Source organism: Octopus bimaculoides, chromosome 14 (genome assembly GCF_001194135.2).
Source record: "Octopus bimaculoides isolate UCB-OBI-ISO-001 chromosome 14, ASM119413v2, whole genome shotgun sequence".
Lineage (NCBI taxonomy): Eukaryota > Metazoa > Mollusca > Cephalopoda > Octopoda > Octopodidae > Octopus > Octopus bimaculoides.
In genome coordinates, this window is record NC_068994.1 from 21,053,295 (window position 1) to 21,066,892 (window position 13,598).

Here is a 13,598-nt window from a genome sequence, read left to right on the forward strand (position 1 = left end):
TATATATATATATACAATTATATATAGTTAAGTATATATATATATATATATAGTTATATATATATATATATATAGTTATAAATATATATATATATATACATATGTAATACATATATATATAATTATATATACATACACATATACACACACAGACATACATCAAACGTGTGTATTTGCATAAAGATAAAATGTTATATTTCACAAGTTCAATACTGTTTTACCATTTGCCTAGTAAACAATATTGAAATACCTTTTGATTGGCGCTTGAATCTCTCAGATTATATGATCTGGCTCTGGTCAATGTTCTTCTTAATATAGTTGATATCATTGCTTTCTTGGATTCTCCCTCCTTCTGTTGTAACCCAAGGGCTCTGCTGGAATCAGAGACCAAAATTTTTCCTCAACTTTTTGTGCTTTATGCCTTTCCTAGTCCTTCCCTTTCTCAGTCTCCAATCACAGTATCATTACAGATACGTGATTAATACAATTCCCCATTGTCGTCCAGATTATTTTCTGAAACCCCTGTGAATTGATTCACTTTAAAAGCCCATGTTCTGATGAAATTATGTTTATTATTAAATAAAAATAAATTTAAAATAAAAGTTTATTTATTTATTTATTTAAAGAATTTAAAAGAAATTTTTTTAATTCTTTAATCACCAGAATTTTTTTTTTTTATTACAATTCTAGAATGGAAGCTTTTAAATACCAGTCTTATACTGCAGTCAGTTCATTTACCATCATCATTATCATCATAAATAATGCATTTTGTTATGTATTTGGCAATACACATAGCTGTCAAGAATAGGTACTAGATTGATAAAAAGTATTGGTCAAATACTGATATCAGTTTAATTGATCTTTTTCCCTGCCTCAAATTTTATGGCATTGTTTGTTTGGTATTACTTACTTCAACAACCAGAAAATTAATTATAGACTGGAGCAGTCTAAAATAACATTCTCTTTTGCATTCAGGAATATCAATTGAAGGACTTCATCTTTGTTATCAGTTAGACATTTTTCATGTTAGCTCAAGTTAAATCCAATAAATCATCCCTCCATTTTTAATTCTGCATCCTCTGGCATGAGAATATGCTGGAGTTCTACAACTGTTGCCATTGGTACCAGCACTATAGAAATTTTCATCTTATGCTTTCTGCCTATGACACCACTCCGTAATAATTTGAATTACTATGAAGAAAATGGGCAAGCACTAGAGAAGCTGTCTTGTCAAATCTGGAGCTTTCCACTCCATGTTGGTTGCTATCTTAGTGAAAAAAAAGGTAGTGATGTGCTCCTTAGCAGAGCAGGTTACTCTGTTGCCTTAGTCTGCCTAGATGATACTTTCACTTCATAGTTGAATGTTTAAGAATAAAAATATTCCCAGTGAAACATCATTATTGTGATTAGTATCAGTGACATAAGGTTTTCACCAGATCACTTACCAGAGAGTAGGTTATCCATTGACTCCTGAGCCTGATGATTTTATCAGTTGCCAACTGTTCCCTGCAGCATAGCTAATAATAAAGGGTCCTCCTCAAGAGACATTGTTTACTTCTGAACAGTTTCCTTCATACTGCTTTAATATTATCTTCAAAACCATTTTCTTTTCTCCAAACAGTTCCCTACCTTCCCCTTATCTGGTTGTATGATGATTGCCTGCTACATTAGACTGTCCAGTGATTGACATAGAAGCTTCTTGGGTTATATTAGTAAACATGGCTGCTTAATTGATTAGTTTTCACACTTATTTTGTATTGATGGAGTGACAGAATCAGTAGATCAGTGGATAAAAATATCTTGCAGTATTTTGTTGTCTTTTTACATTCTGAGTTCAAATCCTGCTACGGTTAACTTTGCCCTAAATAATCAGACATATATAAATTGCTCTCCCAAAATGTGGTCTTGTGTCAATATTAGAAATTATGATTTTGCTTTAATAAGTCTAACTGTTCCATTTTCCAGTCCACAGTTGAAACTTGTACCAATGGGAGAAATCACTAATAATTTTATTGACCCCCAAACACAGGATCTTTGGATTCATTTGTGTGACATTTCTGGAAAAAACATGAATTTTTCTCCAGACCATTCATTAACTTTTTAAACCTTGCCATATAAAACCAGAGTATACAAGAAAGTAGAGGTAAAAGTTATATAAATTCCTCAAAAACTCAAATTTATCAATAAGTTTCTATTCTTTTAAACAAATGTTTTATGAAATTATTAATTTAAGTATTGATGTACATTTTTTCCTGCAAAGTATTTAACGAGTCAAAGCACCATAATTCTCACATAGATCACAGGCCCAAAGCTTTAAATTTTAAGGAGATGATTGTGTTGATGTTTTGTAGCAGTGACTGTAGTTAAATGGCTCTACTTATAAAATTTATTTAGGTTGTAGTCTTTATTTCTCAAGAGCTTATTTTTACTACACAGTACTTAACATGATAAATACTATGCTAACTGGATCCGAAGCAGTTAGATATGTTGTAGTCAGTTTGTGAATTGGATTTTTTTTTAATAGAAGGAAGAGGAGGTGGAGTCCTTTCCAAGATTTTAAAATGGGCTTAAGTTAATTTCATCTTATTTGGTTACTGAAAGGGACTGAGGAGTACTTGACCTGAGACGGTATTCAAAATAGCTAACAATACCACCATCCAACAACCCTTATTTCTTACACATTTTACCAAAGTTGCAGTAGAAAAGCTATTAATAATCATTATTTTACCAAGCCCTTTATAATACTGATTTTAAATATCAATAAGTTTTGCTTTGGCAGAAAAATAATTGCAAATTTTTCAAAGATTTAGTTTAATAAATCTAAAGTTTGAATTAAAATATTTATTAAAATTTTAAAGATATTTTATCAGCGTAGTTTGCCAGCATTTGAAGAATAAGCAAAAAAACTTATTGGCTGTAAATTTAAAGAAGCTATCTTCATCAGTGTTAATTGTTTAAATGATACTGCTAAAGCACATAATCTATTTAATACAAGCATGTGTGTGTGTATCAGAGAAGTTTCAGAGTCTGTGATTTTGTAGATGTGGTTGCTAATAGCATGAGACTGTTGAGTTTATCTATATGAGTGAAAGTGGTTGAGTGTTATATATGAATGAGAATGGGAAGATTGTTGCAGAAAGCAACATGGAGTTGATCAAGAATTAATGACAATAGTTTTATTAAGATTAGATTTAGATTAATCAAAGAAAGAAAAGCATTAGAGTTCGCTTGAAGTAGTACAGAAGTAGAAAAAAAAGGAAAATATAGAAAGTTTCTAATAATGCAGAAAGTTTTACAAAATCCTTTGTATTTCAGGTGCAAAGGCCTAACCTCAGAAGGAAACAGTCCAAGAAAAAAAATTTTTTTAATGGTTTTTGTGAAACATTCTGCATTGTTAGGAGCTTTCTTTGTTTTCCTTTTCTCTTTCTAATCAAAGAAAATTAATATTTCTTAGATACAGAGTTCAGCACTAATGTAATAACATTACTACCCTAACTAAAATGTCTAGTCTGACATTTCTGTTCATATCAAAAACAAAGGAAAATGAAATGAGAAGGGAGAAACAAGCTTAGAAACAAAAAAAATTTTTTTTTTATTCATATTCCCACTCCCATGAAACTTTTTAAAATTATGGAAAAAGAATAAAAATAGGTATCCACCCTTCCCCCTTTTACCCTTTATCCTGCCAATGTTTGACATAAATTATTTTTAAAGAATGAGTATTTAATCCTCAGGTAATTCTTCCCATTTGGAAACTGTCCATAACTGTTTAGCTCCCTATTTAGTTTAAGTTTACTGCTTCACAATGCCATTTATTTTCGTCCTACAAATTTTTTCTGATGTTTTTCTCTTTTTTGTATATTTTTATGTTGTTATTTTGTCAGTATTTAAGTATTTTGTTCTTGTGTTCTGAATTACTGTGTAGGCTGGGATAAGAATATTCTGCACTGTTTTAGAAGAGCTATTTGCTGGCTAATTTTATAGAGTGTCAACTCTACTTTGTTCTCAAATGGCTCAGTCCATCTGGCTATAAAATAGTTACTACAACTTCATAATGCCCCACAACACTACAAGCAGTGTGATCATGTTAAAAATAAGTGTTTATTACTGTATTTGTAATTCCAACTTAACAGATTTTACTTCAAAGTGGGAAGAGTGGTTCCAAAGTGAGATTAACACCGAAAGATTTCTGTAATAGGAAATACACCAAAGCAAAACATCAGAACATCATTTAACGGTGTCAACAATGTAAACCTGCTTGGTTAATTTTAAGCTTTGATCAGCCAAGCAGTGAGGTAAATAGCTCATCATATGGTTCTCGTAATGAATATTATTTTGATTTGTAACTTTTGTAATACCTGCAGAATTGTCCTGCCATTTCTACACAAATGTCTTAAAGTTCTGCTTTCGGTTTGTATTTTATATGCAGGAGAGGTTTTTTTTTTATCAGATTAAGCATAAGCAAATACACCATTAGATGTTGCAAACAATTACGAATATCTTAAATAGAAACTTTGATTCCACAGTAAATTGTTACATTGTTGAATATTCCTGGCCTTCAAAATGTTCAGCTAAAAAGCAAAGAAACTGCATCTTATGTGCATAAGTATGAAATTCTGTCAAGAATAAACCTTCTGTACTTGAGACTTTTGCCTGCTTGTCTCTGAACAGTTCTAATTTCAGGTTGGCTTCTTAAGGTTCAGCTACAGTTGCTGGTAGTGTGAAGGTTAAAGCCACATTCATCCACAAAAATTATTGATTTTCCAAAAGGAATTAATTTTCACATACCATTTAGTACATGCATGTCTAGTAATAAGATTGAGTCAATTTCTATTCTCAGGCACTAGAACCAGCATCTACAATCTTTGAGTAATGCTTCTCGTTTTTATATAGTCAATTATTCTGTTTACAGGCTTCAAATTAATGTCTATGGACTGAGCAAGGTCCTTGCACTCGAATCCATGAGCATAATCTGTAAGCTGATCATGAGTTTTGTTGGACACTGGTATCATCTGTATCCTACATCCACTTGATGCTACTTGTGAAAGCATTACAACAAAACATTATTTAGAGAACGGTTTCAGTGAAATGTACTCACTTTGAAACGACTGTTCTCATTTTGATGTGATATGTGTTGAATTACAAACACTGTAGTGAACTTGCTCTCTGCTGGCTATGTATACAATATAAATACTAAGACTTCAAACAGTGCCCTGACTATCCAGTACTTAGGCAGGTTACAAAAGTCTAAACTATACACACACACACACACATCTTCAGTCAAAAACTGTGATCACCTGGAAGTTTTAAGGAAGAAAGAACTTAATGTTTTATGATTTTTGAGAGTGAAAAGGGTTAGGTGTTTGTGTAAATGAGAATGAATTTCACAGAGCATGAAAAGCAAGCTTATTTGGACTTCTTTTGTCAACAAAGGATGCAGACATCAGGAGACATGCACACAATAATAAAACAAGATAAACATTTGACTGCCTTGAACAGTCTGGCTGAAATGCATGATCTTTTGCATCTGTACAAAGGCCTTAGGCAGGAGGCAGTTGTGGAAATTTTTACTGAATTGATGTTAACATTGTAAAATTGCAAATAAACAAATTAAAACTTATTTATGTTTCTTTTCCTTTTTAAGTTAACTTTCCACTGTATTCATGATACCAGTCATCTTTCATTGTGTGTTCAGTGATTATTTGTTGTTCAAATTCAGATACAAATTTACACTCCTAAAACACTGAGCCAGGTCAATAAAAGCTGGCGGGGGGAGGGGGGATCTTACTGGATTGTTTAGCAAATAAGAATATTTTGCAAGGATTGTTGTACAACTTATGAATTGAACCACCATTGACCACCATTTAGTTAAAAACCAAATTTCCATCTTCGGTGTAGTTTATTTAGTCCCCAGTTTCACTTGTCTCGCACTGACAAATTTCATTTGAGGTAAAAATGTGAATATTACAATGCAGATTTCCCCTTCCTTAAACTAGATATCTGTGACTTCATACCTGCAAAGTAGTCATGAAATTAAGTATACAAAGATAGTAAGTTGTTGGATTAATGGCCTTCTAGAACAACTGCATGTATGAGAGTTATCTTCAGATCATACTTCCCCAAAACAATTTTATTAAATGTATTTGAAAACAGCCAATGTTAGCAGCAAAGTTGAACTTTCAATAAGCCAGTACACTATAATCTAACTACATTTTTTTCTCACTCTAACTTCCATGGTCTTGTCCAGCAATCTGATACCTCTGTAATTACTCTTGTCTAAGGTGTCACCTTTATCTTTGTAGCAGTAGCAGTTGACTATAATGCTGCTACACCAGTCATTGGGTACAATTCCTTCATGGACAACCTCATTAACTATAGGGGTGACTACTCCATAACCCACTCCACCAGATATTTTAAGCATCTCAAGTGATTCCTAAAGGACTGGGGGCTTTCCCTGTCTTCCTATCATTAATTGCTTTATCTACCAAGCTGGTCCTTCTGTTGAGTCCACTTTAGGAAGATTCTCCTCCCATGCATTCTCTACATTTAGCAGTCTTTCATAGTGGCATTTCCAAGTCTCTTTCTTTGAATATATATACATATATAGGTTTCTTTTAGTTTCCATCTACCAAATCCACCCACAAGGTTTTGGTCAGCCCAGGGCTTTAATAGAAGACACTTGCCCAAGGTGCTACTCAGTAGGACTGATCCCAAGACCACAAGGTTGAACAGGCTTCCTCAGTTTCTGTCAACTAATTCTATTCCCAAAGTTGACCCACAGCTAGAACGCCAAACAACATTTGCGTATTAGGACCAAACCCCCAACCATACAACCATAACATATGAAAAATGGAGTGTTTAGTCAGATTTATTATAATTGCTGAGTAAAATATTGAATGAAATCATATCAGGTTGAGTAAAAAGTATGTAACATTTGGAACCATGAAGAATTTGTACTAGATTTTGAATTTTTTTTAAACATTTTTTTGCAATTGTTTGATAATATAAACATAGACTTGTCCAAATACATCAATAAACTAACATTAATATTTTTTTCACCATTGTTACAATCATCTGAAATGGAACTGTCAGAGCATGATATCTGAGCAATTTTGCTATTCAACTTCAAAAAAGGACGTAAAGCAGTCGAAACTGCTCGCAATATCAACAGAACATTTGGTGAGGAAATGACTAGTGAGTGGTCAGTTCGAAAATGGTTTAAACAATTTCGCAGTGGAGACTTGAGCCTTGAAGATCATGAGTGTAGTGGCTGCCCATCTGTCATCGATAACGGTCAATTAAAAACCGTCATTGAGAAAGATCCACGTAAAACCACTCGAGAACTGGCAAAAGAACTTTAAGCTAGCCAGAAAACTGCCTGCAATTATTTGCATGTGTTTTGAAAATCAAAAAAGCTCAACAAATGGGTACCACACAATTTGAATGAAAATCAGAAAATGTGTGGCTATGAAATTTGCTTGTCACTCCTTCTCCATAACCAGACCAATCCATTTCTCGACTGTATTGTAACTTGCAATGAAAAGTGGATTCTGTACATTAATAAAATCATTCTTCGCAGTGGTTGGACCAAAATGAAGCAGTGAAAACCTTCCCTAAACCCGAGCTATTCAAAAAGAAGGTTATGGTGACTGTTTGGTGGTGTACTGCTGGACTCATCCATTATAACTTCTTAAAACCCAGGTAAACCATTACTGCAGAAACATATTGCCATGACATTGCCAAAATGAATAAGAAAACTGCTACTCCTCCATCTCAGACTGGTCAACAGAAGAGGGCCAATCATTCTTCATGACAATGCTCGACCAAACATTTCACTAATGATGCTCCAGAAGTTGAGGGCATTCACAGAGTTCATCAGCTCCAGAACTCCAGATTTTTATGTTACTGGAATAAACAAACTTGTAACTCGCCAGTAAAAATGTGTTGATTGTAATGGTACTTACTTTGATGAATAAAATTTCCGCATTGTTGAAATATATTGTGATGAATTTCATGTTTCAAAACGTTGCTTACTTTTTACTCAGCCTGATATGTAACATTACCAGCAAGACTTGTTACATTAAAAAAATTCACACTTCTTAATCAAATCAAAAAGAAAATTTAAAAGTGACATTTGAACTTTACCAGCAGAGATTGTAAAATTGCACTTTCTGTGAAGTAAGCATTATGGAAATCACACAATCATTTTGTTTTTTTGTTTTTTCTGGGAAATCATTTAGCTGCATATTTAATTGTGTTTAAACTATTGAGTTTGTACAATGATATGCACTTGATCATGTCATAGATGTGCAGAATATTTATCATTTACTAATGAAAGTAGAGATTCTTTTTTTCACGCAATTATTCTTGATCATAGTAGCTAAGCAAACAGTACACAAGTGCAGAGAAATTGAAGGCAACTTTATATGGAGAGGAAAATGAAAACTGAGTAGTTGATTGCTGTTTTGGAATGTTGTGTGTCTAATCTCCAACTCTAGTGCACACACAGACAAGTTTATTTCAATTCTTACTGAAGTTGGAGAAGGCAAACATAAGGAAATCTGTAGCACTTCTAAAATTTGAAGAGATGATCTCGTGGGTGAAGGAATGCAGAATAGTTAGGAGCAAATTCAGTACAACTGATATATTCTCAAGGCACTGGAAATCATAAAAACAATGGGAACATCACCCAACAACTTCAAAGTTGGTGTTGGGTAAAGTCAATGTTTTAAGAAGAGACATGATCTATCAGTCTATCACTAAACTCACAAGCGCAAAAACTGGTTGCAGAGTTTGAAAACAAATTGCTTTTCAACATTTCATCATTAGATGACAGAAAGCCATGGAGTATGATCCATAACAGATTGGGTATGCAGATCAAACCCTACTGATCTGTCATATCCCACTGACAGATAGCTAATTTCAAGGGCCAGAAGACAGTCACTATCAACATCAGTAACAAAAAAACTTTTTCATCCATGAAACTGATTAAAAATAATATACAGTTACAACTGATTCAAATTTGAAGATTTCTCTGTTACTCTGAAACTAATTTAACTCCATACAATAAAAGCTGGTCCAAATGAAGACATTTTTATATTAGATCATATGTAAAAATACTGAATATATCTATATTAACATATTTTAAGGAAAACTTAAACGATACATTTGAACTCAGGTATGAAACAATTGGCACATAGGTGCTATATAGTGACTATGCCAGTATTCTATAAACTCAGATGCATTTGCTCATCTATAGCTAGTGTAATTGAATCCTTAAATCAAAGATGCAAATAAAAATGTACTAATTAGAAAAATATTGAAACATCATGAAATTATATCTAATTTTAAAATACATCAGTTTAGTTTTTAAAAGAAATATCACACAGCACTAAAAACAGTAAACTTCCATCAAATCATTTGAATAGATATTTTAGTAAACTTAGATCAGTATAGGGTTAGCAGATCAACAATGGTGATGCAATAGACAGGCGGAGGATGAGAGATGAGTAGTGGTTGGAGGTAGGGAAATGCTATGTAAAATGTGGATGGGAGACAGTATTAAGGATGAGGGATAGATATCAAGTAAAATGGTTTCTGGTAGTGAGAAAGATTAGTGATATCAAGGAAAGCTGCAGTTAAAGAGATGAAGGGCTGTGGGGGTGACTGGGAGGGGGGGGTATTGAGCAAAGGGCCCAGTTGTGCATACACACTCACACACAAGACTTCTAGAGCTCAGTTTCACTAAGTTTCTCAAGAATTACATATCGCCAGTCATCATGGTCCCTTGTTATCTCCTCCATCAGGTTCAAGATCCTGAGATCAGCTTTCACCCCTTATCCCATGTCTTCCTCTTCTGCAAGCTCCATCAACATTAAATGATCAGCACTTCTTTACCATTCATACCTATCACATGTCCATACAAGTGCAGTTTTTTTTTTCATGCACACTACATGTGATTCCTTTTATGCCCAGTTTTTTTTTGCTGTTTTTCTCAGTACATTTGTACTGGCTTTCATGCATTACACATTCACTGGAGCATGCTCACATCATTTCTTTCCAGTCTTCCCAAGTCCACTGCATTCAAGGCTCATGTCTCATTATCATGCAGCATCACAGTTCTAATGTAAGTGTCATACAACCTGCTCTTTGCTCTAAAGAAAAAGATCTTTGTTGCCAGTAGTTGTAGAAAAGTTCATAGACTGACTAAGATACTCTCATAGAATGTGACAAAATGAGGTTTATTTTTTTAACATAGACCCCTTATCATCCACACACTTCTTCCATCGGTGTTACAGTGCTTGTATCCCATTGGTGAAGAAGGTTCGTCCTGTTGGTCAAAAAAATCATCAACAGCAGATGTGATGTCATCATCACTGTGATATTGCTTCCCATCCAAGTGTTTTTTCATGGGGCCAAATCAGGAAAGTAGGGAGGTTGAGCAACCAGTTCAAAGCCAGTTGCACACAACAGCCAAGGACAGGTGTACTGGAGCATTTTCTTGATGAAGCAAGACCCCTTTCATCAGTTTTCCTGGGTGTTTGGTTTTGGTAGCCTTTTGTAAATTCCTCAGCAAGTTGCCATACTACTCTCCATTAATGGTGTGGCTCTATTAAAGATAGCCATTAAACATGCCTTTTGCATCCAAAAAAACTGAGACCATTACCATCTCTGCAGATGAAACGACCTTGACCTTCTTTGAAGTAGGTGAGTAGGGGTGTTTCCACAGCATGGATTGGCTCTGGTTGAAAGTGATGAACCCAACTCCCATCCTGGGCTAGGAAATGTACAAGGAAACCAGCTGAATCTGCCTCAAACAATGTCAGATGTTCCAGTGATGTGATCAGCCTGGTGTCAGATATGGCACTCACCAAGCAGGTACCTTCATCATGCCAAGTTCATTGAGCAGCATATTCTCAACTCTCTCACAGAATATGCCAATAGCATTGACTATTTGATTTATAATAATCACCTGTCACCCGTGAGCATATGGTAAACACAATCAATGTTTTTCTTGGTGCTGACAGCCGTAGGATGTCCTGCCTACTTTTGCAATGCTTTTAAAACTGGAGCATAATCTCCTAATGTAGTAACAATATCAACATGAATATCCTTGAGGGCTAAACCCTTTTTCTGCAGGTACTCTGATGCCAAATTTTGTCCATTTTTAAGAGAAGCTGCTACTAGTTATTTTTGAAGTCTTCTTTGAACAGTTAGATGTCAGTTTATCTGGAAAGAAGCCATGCAATTATTAATAAGAAGGGTTCAAATGAATGCATGCAAGATTTTGCAGCTGTAGCATCACTCCTTCATAGTCATCCTATGAACTTTTCAGCCTACCCTCATATAGGAAGCTTATTTTCAATAAGTCTACCTATAGATTTCAGTACACCTTTGTGCCCACAGCTTTCATTGGGTATAGCATATGGAGTTTATACCCACTCTTTTTCTGTATATTGAGCATGGCCATTTTCCTTAATATACCAGGATTTCCTGCTTACTAAAACTTTAGTTTTTACTAAATTTATATTGAAGCCTCTCAATTCTAGGTTTAGCTATGCCTGAAATTTCCTAATTCACCTACAGATTAAAATACAAGGATTTGATCATCAGCATAAAGTTCCCAAGGACAGCCAGTCGTCAATCATTTTCTGATAGCCTATTGAGACTGTGAATATAGGAGCAGACCGAGGACTGAGCATTGATGAACTCACTTTCACACTAAATTTATCACTGAAATTGTTTATTTTCACTTCATTTACAGTCTTTGTAAATGGCTTGTAGTCCTCACAAGCCATTTACAGTCTTCGTAAATGGCTTGTAGTCCTCACAAGCCATTTAACAACACCTAGTTTCCTCAGTGACCACCAAATTACTAAATCTGGTAGTTACCTCACTAAGAAGATTGCATCTGTAGTACCTATTCTGGGCATGAAACCAAACTGCATCACATTGTGCATCTTTTCATAACCTTTTCCAGTAGTTCGATTACTCTATAGTTGCTTCTCTAATAAGCAGTTTCAGGTGTAGAAACAAGGCCTAGAATCAAAGGACTTTGGAGTTAACCTAGCAAAAACTAAAGTCTTAGTTAGTAGGAAGGCAGACAAATCACAAATCCCTGCTCAATCTGTAGAAAAGGCATAGGCAGAAACTCCTTAACATGTACCCAGTGTAAGCTATGGACACATAAGAGGTGCAGCAATATCAGAGCAAGGCTAACAGGGAAAATAGTTTTTGTGTGTGAAAGATGCACAAGTACAATTAACTCTAAAAATGTACACATGCCAAGGGAGGAAAACTAGAAGTAGTCAATAGCTTCCGTTACCTAGGTGATCAAATCAGTAGCAGGGCTGGATGCTCCAAGAGCATAGCTGCCAGAATAAGAATAGGCTGGGCAAAGTTCAGAGAGCTCCTACCTCTGCTGGTAACAAAGGGCTTTGCTGGATATATAATGTCAAGGAAGGGATAAGTGCAAGTGTCCTGAGAGAAAAGTTGGGCATAGGAGGCATCAGATATGGCGAGCAAGAGAGACAACTGCGTTGGTATGGTCATGTAATGCGTATGGATGAGGGCAGCTGTGTGAAGATGTGCTGCACTCTAATAGTGGAGGGAACCTGTAGAAGTAGACCAGGAAGACATAGGATAAGGTGTTGAAGCATATTTGAATGTTGGACCACACGGAGGAAATGACAAGTGACCAAGACCTTTGGTGATATGCTGCACTTGAGAAGACCTGTCAAGCGAAGTGAGATCATAGTCATGGCCGATACCAGTTGTGTAACTGGCACATAAAAAGCACCCTTCAAATGTTGTGCGATATGCTGTGCTCAGAAGACCTGTCAAGCTAAGTGAAATCATAGTCATGGCCAATGCCAGTGCCGTCTGACTGGCACTCATGCTGGTAGCATGTAAAAAAGCACCATTCACGCATTGGACTTCATGAAGGCAGTAACAAGCAACCAAGACTTTTGGTGATATACCAAGTGAGATTATAGTCATGGCCAATGCTGGTGTCATGCCAGTGGCACATAAGAAGCACACACTACACTCTTGGAGTGGTTGATGGTAGGAAGGGAATCCAGCAATAGAAGCCATGCTGAATCAGACTAGAATCTGGTGCAGCTCCCTGGCTTACCAGTTTTCAGTCAAACCATGGAAAGTGGACATTAAATGATGATGATGATACTGTTACACCAGTCTTTGGGTATGACATTTTCCTAACCAACTACTATCTGGGTGATCATGTAATATGCCTCGCCAGATATTTTGAGCCTCTCTGCTATGATGTGATGTACCAGGAGCTTTCCCTCTCTTTATGTCCCTGATTGCTTTATCTATGAAGCTGCTGTCAACATGAATTGCTGGTCCCCCTGTAAGATCAGTATAAAGCAACCTCTCTTTACCTCATGCATTCTCCATGTTCAGCAACCTCTCATAAGAGTACTTCCTCATCTTCCATATCTATAGTGAATATGCCTTCGTCATTCTGAATAATCTTCAGACAATGATATCTCAATCCTGAACATTTCATGCCTCTGATCCTCATAGTCCAGGTCAATATTCATTATAATTCATAAGGTGGGAAGGTGGTAGAATCA